Source organism: Gymnoscopelus microlampas (genome assembly GCF_963454915.1).
Source record: "Gymnoscopelus microlampas genome assembly, chromosome: 14".
In the NCBI taxonomy this organism is placed as follows: Eukaryota; Metazoa; Chordata; class Actinopteri; order Myctophiformes; family Myctophidae; genus Gymnoscopelus; species Gymnoscopelus microlampas.
Genome location: NC_139951.1, coordinates 51,094,276 through 51,106,499, shown reverse-complemented (window position 1 = coordinate 51,106,499; position 12,224 = coordinate 51,094,276). Strand labels below are relative to the sequence as shown.

The following is a 12,224-nucleotide window of genomic DNA, read 5'->3' as shown; positions in this document are numbered from 1 at the left end:
CTTCTCTAAAACACTCTGGACAACGCTCCACACGTCCTAGACTCTTCTCTCTTCTCTAAAACACTCTGGACAACGCTCCACACGTCCTAGACTCTACTCTCTTCTCTAAAACACTCTGGACAACGCTCCACACGTCCTAGACTCTTCTCTCTTCTCTAAAACACTCTGGACAACGCTCCACACGTCCTAGACTCTTCTCTCTTCTCTAAAACACCCTGGACAACGCTCCACACGTCCTAGACTCTTCTCTCTTCTCTAAAACACCCTGGACAACGCTCCACACGTCCTAGACTCTTCTCTCTTCTATAAAACACCCTGGACAACGCTCCACACGTCCTAGACTCTTCTCTCTTCTCTAAAACACCCTGGACAACGCTCCACACGTCCTAGACTCTTCTCTCTTCTCTAAAACACCCTGGACAACGCTCCACACGTCCTAGACTCTTCTCTCTTCTCTAAAACACCCTGGACAACGCTCCACACGTCCTAGACTCTTCTCTCTTCTCTAAAACACTCTGGACAACGCTCCACACGTCCTAGACTATACTGTAACTGTGTCCCTATGCAATACACTGGACACCTACTGTAACTGAGAACAGAATTTCTCCCATGGGATCAAATAGGTCTAATTATTATTGAAGGTGATGGAGGACAGTCTCAACCCAGACATGAGCACCATGGTAGCCTACTAGTAAAAGTACCTACAGTTAATAGTTACTCTAAAAAAACAGTAGGGTTATTTCATCTACCCAACCATGGGGTTATGAAATGTCTAACCCATTCTGGGTTATTTATATGGTATTGGGTTATTTTTGTACCCAACATATTATTTGTTTACCCAATAGAGCACCGAAGTCCTGACATCACTGCCAGTAGAGGGCGCTTTTCCGCAGGTTCGTGGCTTTACTTTTTGTGTTGATATCCTCATTGGAGAATCTTAGATCACATCATATAAGAACTGTGTTCCAACAATAAACACACCACCCTGGTGTTTTACTCATATGATATGAAGCATCGACTGAAGGTGTAAATGTACACATTTACCCAAAGAGTAACACAATATAAACACTAGAAACAAAGACTACATTTCCCATGAACGCGGCTGCTGTAGGGACAGTGATATCAGACCCGGAAAGTTCTTCAGACTTCTAAGGAGAAACAGACTGTATCAAATATGAATGAATATCATAAACGATGCAGAGCCACGCCCCCTGACAGAAACGCCAGGGTGGTGTGTTTATGTTTAGAACACAGTTCTTATATGACCTGATCTAACATTCACAAATGGGGATTTCAACACAAAAAATAAAGCCACAAACCCGTGAAACAGCGCCCTCTAGTGGCAATGACGTCAGACTTCGTTGCTATTTTCTGACCCTAGGGTTTGAAATTCCTCCAAAATGAAGTGTACGAAATGGGAGGAGAGGAGACAAAACCTGTTACGTTCTTGTGTTCAGCAATACATGCTTGCAAGTAGAGGCTTGTGGACTTGATCCTTTTCTTTTCTCCTTCTTCTGCTTCTCCTCCTGTTCTATTCTCTTTCTTCTTCTGCTCCATGTTCTATAACTGTGAATGCCCTGCCCCACAGGAGGTACTGGACATCATAGACAAGCTGAAACCAACTGCAGCCGGCCATGATGAAATCAGAACTTCACTCATTAAGGAGGTAAAAAAAAAACTATCATAGACCCACTAACTGTTATCTGTAACATCTGTACTGTTATCTCACTGAAAACTGGAGTGGTACCAAGTGACCTAAACATCGCTAAAGTCGTCCCTATTTTTAAATCAGAGGATCACAACCACTTTACCAACTATCGCCCTCTATATCAATATTACCGTCTTTTTCAAAAATCCTAGAAAAACTTGTTTACAAAAGAATCCTCCAACATATAAACTCATATAATATACTTTATAATCATCAATATGGCTTCCGTAAAAAACACGCGGCTTACATGGCTTTACTTAAATATCAAATGCACTAGGACTTTTTCTAGACCTTTCCCAGGCTTTTGACACGGTCAATTATAATATACTGCTTACATATATATGGGTTTGGTGGTCCTGTCTTCACTGACAGACAGTCAATATATTATATATATTATATTATATATTATATATGTTACATATATGGGTTTGGTGGTCCTGTCTTCACTGACAGACAGTCAAAAATACTGAATCATCCAGAGCAATATTATCATGTGGAGTGGCGCAAGGATCGATTCTTGGCCCACTGCTATTTCTAATTGATATAAACGATCTACCCGAAGCCTCAAATACTTTGTTTTCAATCCTATTTGCCGACGACACAAGTGCCATCCTTTCCCACAAAAAAAAACAATTCTCTCATCAATGAAGCTAATCAAGGTTTGCAAATACTCTCCAAATGGTTCCAACTTAATAAACTATCATTAAACACTATCATTAAACATGTCTGTCTACATCTCGTATATCAAGATGGCGGCCGGGAGGTTTTTTGGCTGAGTGGGGCTTTAATTCTTTCAGCTTAAAAGTGAAATAAGTGTAGTTGAATAACTAAGCACTTCACTAGATCTGAAGGAGAAATATGGGCGATAAAAACAAAGTAAAAGGAAGTGCAAGTGGTAATCACATTGGAACGAGATCAAGTAATACGGAGAATGGCGTGGGGGAGAAGTCACTGGTCGGCTGTGGAGCACAGGTGAACAGTGCCTGCGAACTTTGCCAAACCCCCACAGGTGGACAGGACAAAAAGTCACTGATCTGTAAACGATGTAAGAAAAACTACTGCATAACGTGCTTAAAGAAGGATGAAATGGAGTATGCGATCCTGCAGAAACAAGACACAGGCATAATGTGGTTTTGTCTACATTGTGAAGAAAGCGTGGAAAAGAGCATTGCGGTGGAACAAATGATGGAAGAGAAATGCCAACTAATTACTCAACAACTCGAGGAGCGGCTGCGTGAGTTTGAGTCGAAGTTGGAGAAGAGAGTTCTTGATATCATCCAGGAGCATCTGAAAGACGAGGAAAAGGCCACGCCAAGCTGGGCTGATATTGTTAAAAATGCCGATCCAAAGGAAAAATCACTTGCCTTTAACAGTGTCCTGACGGAGATAGACGAGCGAAAATCAAGGGAAAGAAATATCGTGGTGTTTGGTATAAAGGAACAAAGCCTGGAGGACAGCGGAGAAGAGCGACAACAAAAAGATATGGAAATTGTAAGGGACGTTTTCAAAACTTGCAAAGTCCGTATGAATGCAGATTCATTTGCGAGAGTGATACGGCTTGGAAAACACAACAGCGGAGGCACGGAGGACCCAGAACGATCCGGGAGACCCGTTCTGGTCACGCTGCAGAGCATGGAACTAAAGACAAACTTGTTCAGGAAGATCTCCGCATTACATCAAACGGAGAAGTATCAAAACATAAGGATTGCAAATGACCTTACAAGGACCGAGAGAGAGAAAGAGAAGGAGCTGTATGAAGAGGCGAAAGAAAAGACGCGAAAATCATCTGGGGAATCCACCTACAAAGTCCGAGGCCCCCCCTGGGCTAGGAGAGTGGTGAGAATCCCCAAGACGGATTGACTTGATCATGAACATGAACTTGCACCCCAGACTCATCAGGACGGTAATTTCCCCCCCTTAGAAAATATCTTGGGTTTATATACAAATGCGGACCAACTCCATAACAAAATGCATGAATTTACTGCTCGTTTGAAAGTGCTCCCACTTATTCATATTATTGGTATTACTGAAGTTAAACCAAAAAAATCGAAGCACAGAATGAATCCAGTGGATTTTAATTTGGATGACGTAGAAGGTTATAATATTTTTTCCAAGAATATTGACAATGACGTAGGGAGAGGATTGTTGCTTTATATTCATAGGTCATTAGAAGTCAAGGAAGTTACATTAGTGACAGAGTTCCAAGAGAATATTTTTGTGGAGATAAAATGTAACAACAAAGAGTCTATGCTTGTGGGTTTTATCTATAGGTCACCTTCTGACAGTGGTACAGAGACTAATAACGAAAACCTTCTGGTTTTAATGGAGGAAGTGTCATCTAGGAAGTATTTACATGAATTAATTATGGGAGATTTTAACTTGCCAAATATAGATTGGAATTTGCTTGATGCAAAGGGAGATGGAGCTACACTAGACAATAGGTTTTTGGACTGTGTTCAGAATGCATTGCTGTTTCAACATGTTCTTGAACCAACAAGGTGGAGAGGGTGTGACACACCACATGTGTTGGATCTTATATTCACAAACGAGGAAAATTTGATTGAGGATGTTCAATATCTAGGCCCATTAGGTAAAAGCGATCACTGTGTTTTGCTGTTTAAGGTCAAGGGGAATTTTGAGGCAGCAATTAGAGAATTGGAAATATTTGATTGGAAAAATTATTTCTCTGACTATGATGTAGACAATAAATGGAGATTATTAAAGTTGAAGCTGAAAGAAACAGAGGACAAATATGTGCCAAATATCAAGAGCAGGCCTTTGAATAGGAAGCACAACTTTCCCTTAGACACTATTACAAAAACAAAAATTAAGGAAAAAAACTCTCTTGCAAGAAAGGCTATAAAAAGTAAAGACCCAGAGGTACAAAAAGAATATCGGAGAGTTAGAAATTGTGTGAGATCGAGAACCCGGAATTTAAGAAATCTATATGAAGAAGACTTAGCAAGACAATCTAAACACAAACCAAAAGTTATTTAGGATTACATTAATAAGAGGACAAAAATTAAAACAGCAGTAGGAGATCTATATGTTAACCAGGAAAACAAGAACTCCCCCAAAACAGAGAAGGACTCGGAAAAAGCTGAAATACTCTCAGATTATTTTAGCAGTGTATTTGTGAATGAACCTGAAGGGCATGTGATACCTGAACTGCCAAGAGTGTAAGTTCAGCACACAGAATGTCTTATAATAACCACTGAGGACACAAAAAAACTGCTACAGAGCATGAACATTTACAAATCTCCAGGGCCTGATGCAATACATCCTAGGATTGTAAAGGAACTAGCTAGTGTGATTGCTGAACCAGTAACAATGCTATTTAATAACACTTTGGAGGAAGCAACTGTACCTTGTGGTTGGAAAGAGGCACAAATCAGTGCAATTTTCAAGAAAGGAAGTAAGGCAATAGCAGGGAACTACAGACCTGTTAGTCTGACATCTGTGTTATGTAAAACAATGGAAAAATTAATTAGGGCATACATTGTAGATCATATGAAGTCCAATAAGCTCTTAAGTAATAAACAGTATGGTTTTATATCTGGAAGATCGACCACACTCCAACTTCTCACGGTTCTTGATAAATGGTCAGCAGCTTTAGATAGAGGAGAGTCAGTTGATTGCATATATATGGACTTCCAAAAAGCTTTTGATAAAGTTCCCCATAAGAGATTAATATCAAAATTAAGGTCCTACTGCATAGATGACAGAGTTATCAGTTGGATTCAAGATTTTCTTAGTAACAGGAAACAGCAGGTGGTGGTTAATGGAGCTACTTCAGATTGGAAGGCAGTGACCTCTGGAGTCCCACAGGGATCCGTATTAGGCCCTGTGCTTTTTGTTATTTACATAAATGATTTACCAAGTGTGATACAATCTGATGCTTACCTTTTTGCGGATGACACGAAAATATTTAGAATTATTACCAAGGACACTGACATAGCTCAACTTCAAGCAGATCTCCAGAGTACTAGCAACTGGTGTGATAGGTGGCTATTGAAATTAAATCCAGACAAATGTAAACAATTACACATTGGGAAAACAAGTGCCAACTTGGCCAACTATACAGTTGGAGATTTGGTGATTCATCAAATAGAGGAAGAAAAGGACATAGGTGTTGTCGTTGACAATTCATTAGAATTTCAAACACACATCTCTGAAAAAGTAAAAAAAGCAAATTCCATGTTGGCGATAATCAGAAGAACCTTTTTAAATTTACGCAAAGAACTATTTATACCACTATACAAATCCTTGGTGAGGTCTCATCTTGAATTTGCAAGCTCAGTCTGGTGTCCTTACAAAATCAAATATATAGAGAAAATCGAGAAGGTTCAGAGAAGGGCTACGAAATTAATTCCAGGTCTGAAAGAAATGTCATATGAAGGAAGGTTAAGACATTTACAGCTACCAACGTTAGTATATAGGAGACACAGAGGAGATATGATTGAGGTCTATAAACTTGTTCACCAGATATATGACTTCACAGCCGAGCCTGTTGTCCACTTCTGGGATAATAGGTACGAGTTAAGAGGGAATTCCCTAAAATTGCTACCACTAAACTGTAACTCTGAAAAGAGAAAGAATTTCTTTACAATTCGAGCTGTAAGAACATGGAACAAACTTCCAGAGGAAGTGGTCCAGGCTCCTTCAGTCAATACCTTCAAGAATAGACTTGACAAATTCTGGTCATCAAAAGACTTTCTGTACAATTATAGGGCTGGCTTGTAACTTCATAGACTGGTTAACCAACAGATTTTTAAAACATTTTTTATGTGAAAATGAAATTTGTAATTGAGGGAAAAAAAAAAAAAAAAAAAAATGAAAATGAAATTGTGTGTACCGTATGTATAGTGGGGGATTGTATGTGGGGTGGGGTGGGTTGAAGGGTTGTACATTGTGAATTGTGAATGTCGCAATTTGAAAAGAAATATTTTTATATTGTGTTGAGTCTGGCGTAGAGGATTGCATCCTGTGCCAGAACATTTTCAATAAATTTCAATAAATTTCAATAAAGAAAGAGGAAGCTAAGCTCAGTATTGAGGGTATGGAAATAAGTAGAGTAGCCTAGGCTCCACCCCATTCTTGGGAATAATGATTGATGAAAAATACAGGTGGAAAGAACACATGGAACAGGCAACAAAAAAGGTTTCAAAATCAGTGAGGATTATTAGAGAAATCAGTCCATTTCTAAATGCCTGTCTAAAAACCCTTTACTACAGCCTAATACATCCTTACCTAACCCTACTGTAATATTGTGTGGGCTAGTAGTCTAGTACCTATCCTCCTTCTCTTCATAAATGATATATAATATGAAAAAGGTTTGTCAGATTAGCAACAAATTCCAGTCCACGGGACCCGTCCTCACCTCTGTTTTCAATATAAATTTACTCCAAACATGTCTCTTCACCTATAAAACTAAATACCAGTACACCCACCTCCCAGATCATTTCAAACTGTATTTCCAGCCAAATCCCAGCTTTCACCACCATCCAACCAGACAAGCAAACAACAACAGCATGTCCCACTGTGTCCCACCAGTAGGGGGCAGTTCCTCATAAAATATAGAGGAGTTTCACTGTGGAATGCACATCTCCATCTGATATTAGCTACATACACACACACACACACACACACACACACACACACACACACACACACACACACACACACACACACACACACACACACACACACACACACACACACACACACACACACACACACACACACACACACACACACATATATATGTATATAATGAACTACTGCTGGTGGGCTGGTCCACTATTGATCCTGGCGTTGGGTTAAAAAACAACCTTTAATTGCCAGCTATGAATCATTACTATAAATGGGTTTTGAACTAGGTCAGTGCTGTGCTGACCTTTGTGTACACACACACACACACACACACACACACACACACACACACACACACACACACACACACACACACACACACACACACACACACACACACGCATGCCAGTGTGTCTATTTTAAAGCATGCAGGGTGTCTGGGTTTATGAGGCTGAACTCCTACAGTCCATAAACAGTACAGTAGGCCAGAGGGTCTCAATGTGTGGTCCAGGGACCCCCAGGGGTCCTGGAAGGGGTTCAAGTGGCCCCTGAACAATCAAAGTATCAGACATCTGATTAAAAATAACAGACAATCATTTTTAATGCATGAATTGACAAGCAGGTGCATAAACGTTGTAGCCAATAACAACTTGACCTCAAACAACCTTAGACAGGCGACCCCCCCCCCGACACTTCTTTGCATTAGCAGCCAGCCCGCCCCCAAGACGGCTTCCAGGTGCAGCAGATGGTCAGTCCAGGTGGCGCTGTGACGATGTCGTCAAGATGAGCAGCAGCGTATGCACGGTGGGGCCGGAGCACTCTGTCCATCAGGCGCTGGAATGTAGCGGGGGCTCCGTGGACGCCAAATGGGAGGACGGTGTATCGGAAGAGACCGTCTGGGGTGGTGAAAGCCGTCTTTGGTTTGGACCTCTCGGTCGGGGGCACCTGCCAATAGCCTTTGGTCAGGCCTAAGGTGCTGACGAATCGGGCGGGGTCTAACCGCTCGATCAACTCGTCCACCCGGGGCATGGGGTAGGCGTCGAAGACGGAGACCTCATTGAGTTTGAGAAAGTCATTACAGAACCTTAGTGAGCCGTCTGGTTTCGGCACAATCACTATTGGGCTGGACCACGGGCTGAAGGACTCTTGGATGACGCCTAGCTGCAGCATCATCTTGACCTCCTCTCTGATCGCTTCCCTTCCGGTCTCCGGGATGCGGTAGGGGCGTGGCCTCACCAGCTCCCCTGGCGAGGTTTGGATATTGTGCTGGATGACACCGGTTTGGCCGGAGAGGCCGGATAAAACATCCCGGCTCCGACCCAGCATCTCCTTCATGTCCCGGAGTTGTGAGTGTGCGAGGTCCTCTCCTCTGACGACTGGGGGTGGGGCCTGGGGAGAAACGGACGTTAACAGGGCCGGGGAGGGCAGAGGTCCAGCCGGGGTCCATTTTTTAAGAATGTTTACATGGTACAACCGATGACCTTTTCGCCGGCCCGGCTGGCTCACCCTGTAGTTGACGGGACCCACCTTCTCCACGATTTCATGGGGTCCCTGCCACTTACACTCACTGCAAGGCATTAGAGCCAGGACCTTCTCCCCCACCTGGAATTCCCGGACGCAGGCCCCCCGGTTGTAGGTGAGACATTGGGCCGCCTGTGCCTTCTCCGTGTGCTCCCGGACGATGGGCCAGACGCGCCTCGCCCTCTCCTGTAAGACGTCAACCTGTTCTATTACGCTGCGGTGGGGCGAGGGCTGGCTCTCCCACGCCTCCTTGGCCGGGTCCAGTAGCCCCCCCGGGGGTTTCGGCCGTAGAGCAATTCAAACGTAGCCTGGTTCCAGACCATAGACCCCGCCCACTCTCTGAGAGGACCTGCCCCTCTTGGTCTGGTGTTGTAATGTGAGCCTAGGATTTATTTGGTACAAAACGTACCGAATCAGAGGTGGGGATGCGGGTCCCTTGTGATTGGTTTAGGGAAATTTGAAACCAATTATCATTGGTTTAGGGAAGTTCTAATCACCTCCCCCTTGTGATCGCCTACACTGGAGCCAATGTCAGACTGAAGCTCCACGCAGCTTAAGTCTGATAATCAGGCTAATTCAAACGGGGAGAAGCCCGTGGACGCCTGGGGCACCTCCCGTATGGCCAACAGGATGTAGGGCAGCAGCGGGTCCCAATTCTTGCCATCAGCTTCTACCAGTTTTTTCAGCATTTGTTTAAGTGTGTGGTTCAACCTCTCGACTAAGGAGTGCCAGTGATGGGTAGGGGGACCAGCGGGCTGCGTTGGTTAGGCCGTGGAGCTGACCTCTGGCACTCGGGGCAGCCCAGGTGTGCCCCCAGCTGATGAGTGTGCTACGGTCAGTACTTTAAAGTATAAATACTTTAGAGTAGAAGCACTCAGTAGTTGAGTGTATAAATATGCTAGCAGATGCTGTGGGAAAGTACCGGTGGTGTTGCTAAGCGGATCAGGTTCTGTGGAGACACTCAGCCAACACATTCCTCTGTCTGAGATCCACTCCAGGTCTTTACTCAGCCTTTAGTACTCAGTACTTTAGTACTTTTACTCAGCCAACACATTCCTCTGTCTGAGATCCACTCCAGGTCTTTACTCAGCCTTTAGTACTCAGTACTTTAGTACTTTTACTCAGCCAACACATTCCTCTGTCTGAGATCCACTCCAGGTCTTTACTCAGCCTTTAGTACTCAGTACTTTAGTACTTTTACTCAGCCAACACATTCCTCTGTCTGAGATCCACTCCAGGTCTTACATGATACACAGTGGTGGGAAAAGTACTTACTTAAGTAAAAGTATCAATACTGCAATGTAGAATTACTCTGTTACAAGTAGAATTCCCGAAAAAAAATACTTGAGTAAAAGTACAAAAGTATCGCCATCAAAATATACTTAAAGTACCAAAAGTGCAGAATGTCCCATTTCACAAGTTAAAAAATATCTTTTGAAAATAGCCGATTTACAATGTGCATTGTGAGCTTGTAGATCTGCTATTTTCAAATGGCCGAAATGTATATACATGTATATACTGTAGGGCTGAAGTGGTTAATGTATGTTTTGTAATAATAATCAAAATCTACAAAGTAACTAGTAACTAACGTTTTAATTTAATTGTAGTGGAGTAAAAGTACAATATCTTCCTCTGAGATGTAGTGGAGTAGAAGTAAAAGTATTGACAATTTTAAATACTGAAGTAAGTTAAAAAACAAAAACAAATTGTACTGTAAGTACAGTACTTGAGTACATGTACTTAGTTACTTTACACTACTGCAGTGATGTGGAGCCAAAGCATTGTTTATGATACAGTAAAGTCTGGGTAGAAACAAAGTATTATTATTGATATTATATTATATATTATTATTATATCTCTCTCTGGATTAACAGCGTCTGATTGTAATCGTAAACAAAGTCAAAGTAAATACCAGTGGTGGAAGAAGTACTCAGATATCGCGACGCGTTGTGAGCTTGTAGATCTGCTATTTTCAAATAGTATAAAATAGGGCTGAAGTGGTTAATGATTGTTTCATAAATATAATGCAATGTATAAGTAACTAGTAACTAAAGTTTTCAAATAATTGTAGTGGAGTAAAAGTACAATATCTTCCTCTGAGATGTAGTGGAGTAGAAGTAAAAGTACTGACAATTGGAAATACTCCAGTAAAGTCCAAATACCTCAAAATTGTACTTGGTACAATACTTGAGTAAATGTACTTAGTTACTTTACCACTGGTAAATACCCACATATTCAGAAATACAATTCACTATAAGTATGTTTTCTTTGTTTTCATGTCAATGCATTAAAAAATATTAAAACAATAAATAAAGATATTCGATCTACAAGCTCACTGACAGTCACTTGGAACACCAGCTGGTTCTCAGAATAATTATAATCATAGATCTACAAGCTCACTGAACACCATCTGGTTCTCAGAATAATAATCATAGACTTTTAAAATCAAACCAAGTGTGTTTTGTTGTGGCTTTACGTCCATATTTGGACATATATGAGTGTGACATCATCAGTGAACCGGTGTGACGTAATCACATGAGTCACTGGTTTTCAACTTGAGGTCTGGGGGACCCCAGGCGGTCCTTGATGGGTTCCAGGGGGTCCCCATGCAGAGTTATAGGAACGAAATGGATCCTTACAGGTCTGTAACTCTGAGAGTGTACAAAGGGTCCATTTGGTTCCATTTGTACACTCTCAGAGTCACATGAACACAGCCCACATGAGGGAGGGTCCCAACGACTAATAAAACAAACAAAGAAACAAAACAATGGGATCAAATTTGAACCCTGGACATTAAAAAGGTTCAGAACTCACCGTGTTGTGACTGAAGCTTCTGCCATGTTGAACCCTTTAATCCTTAGTAGAATATTGATCCCTGAAGACGCCTGTTGATAGAAACCACCTGTTGTTAGATATAAAGATCCACACTCTGATAAAACAAGGTCGTTTAAACAGAAAGAATGAATAAGAAACTCACTGTTTTAAAGGTTCAAATGTTTCACTTTGTTGAGTCTCTGAACGCCCTGAACGCTCTGAGACACAAATAACCTGTGTGTGTGTGTGTGTGTGTGTGTGTGTGTGTGTGTGTGTGTGTGTGTGTGTGTGTGTGTGTGTGTGTGTGTGTGTGTGTGTGTGTGTGTGTGTGTGTGTGTGTGTGTGTGTGTGTGTGTGTGTGTGTGTGTGTGTGTGTGTGTGTGTGTGTGTGTGTGTGGGGTGTCCAGTAGCAGCCGGGCAGTAAAACATGTAAGGGACTGTCTGTCATTGGTCTATTTGTGTCTCCAAGGCTCACAGACCCCCAGTGTGTGTGTGTGTGAGAGAGAGAGAGAGAGAGAGAGAGAGAGAGAGAGAGAGAGAGAGAGAGAGACAGTGTGGGTGAGAGAGTATGAGAAATAGAGAAACAGAG

General features: G+C 42.2%; 1 protein-coding gene across 5 annotated transcripts in view; it reads right to left on the bottom strand.

Moving 5' to 3' along the window:
* LOC311060951 (uncharacterized protein) overlaps window positions 1–11,863 on the bottom strand; it is a 28,468-nt gene extending 16,605 nt beyond the window's left edge. For 4 of the 5 annotated variants that reach the window (XR_014602340.1, XM_084079367.1, XM_084079369.1 and 1 more), the window contains exons 1-2: window positions 11,799–11,863; window positions 11,636–11,706 (exon numbers count right to left, since the gene is read on the bottom strand). The gene's annotated coding sequence lies outside the window, so the exon portion shown is untranslated. Of the gene's footprint in view, window positions 1–7,158; window positions 7,200–11,635; window positions 11,707–11,798 lie in introns of those variants that run through there. The other variant, XM_084079368.1, reaches the window with a different exon arrangement.
* Between the last annotated feature and the right edge of the window lie 361 nt (window positions 11,864–12,224).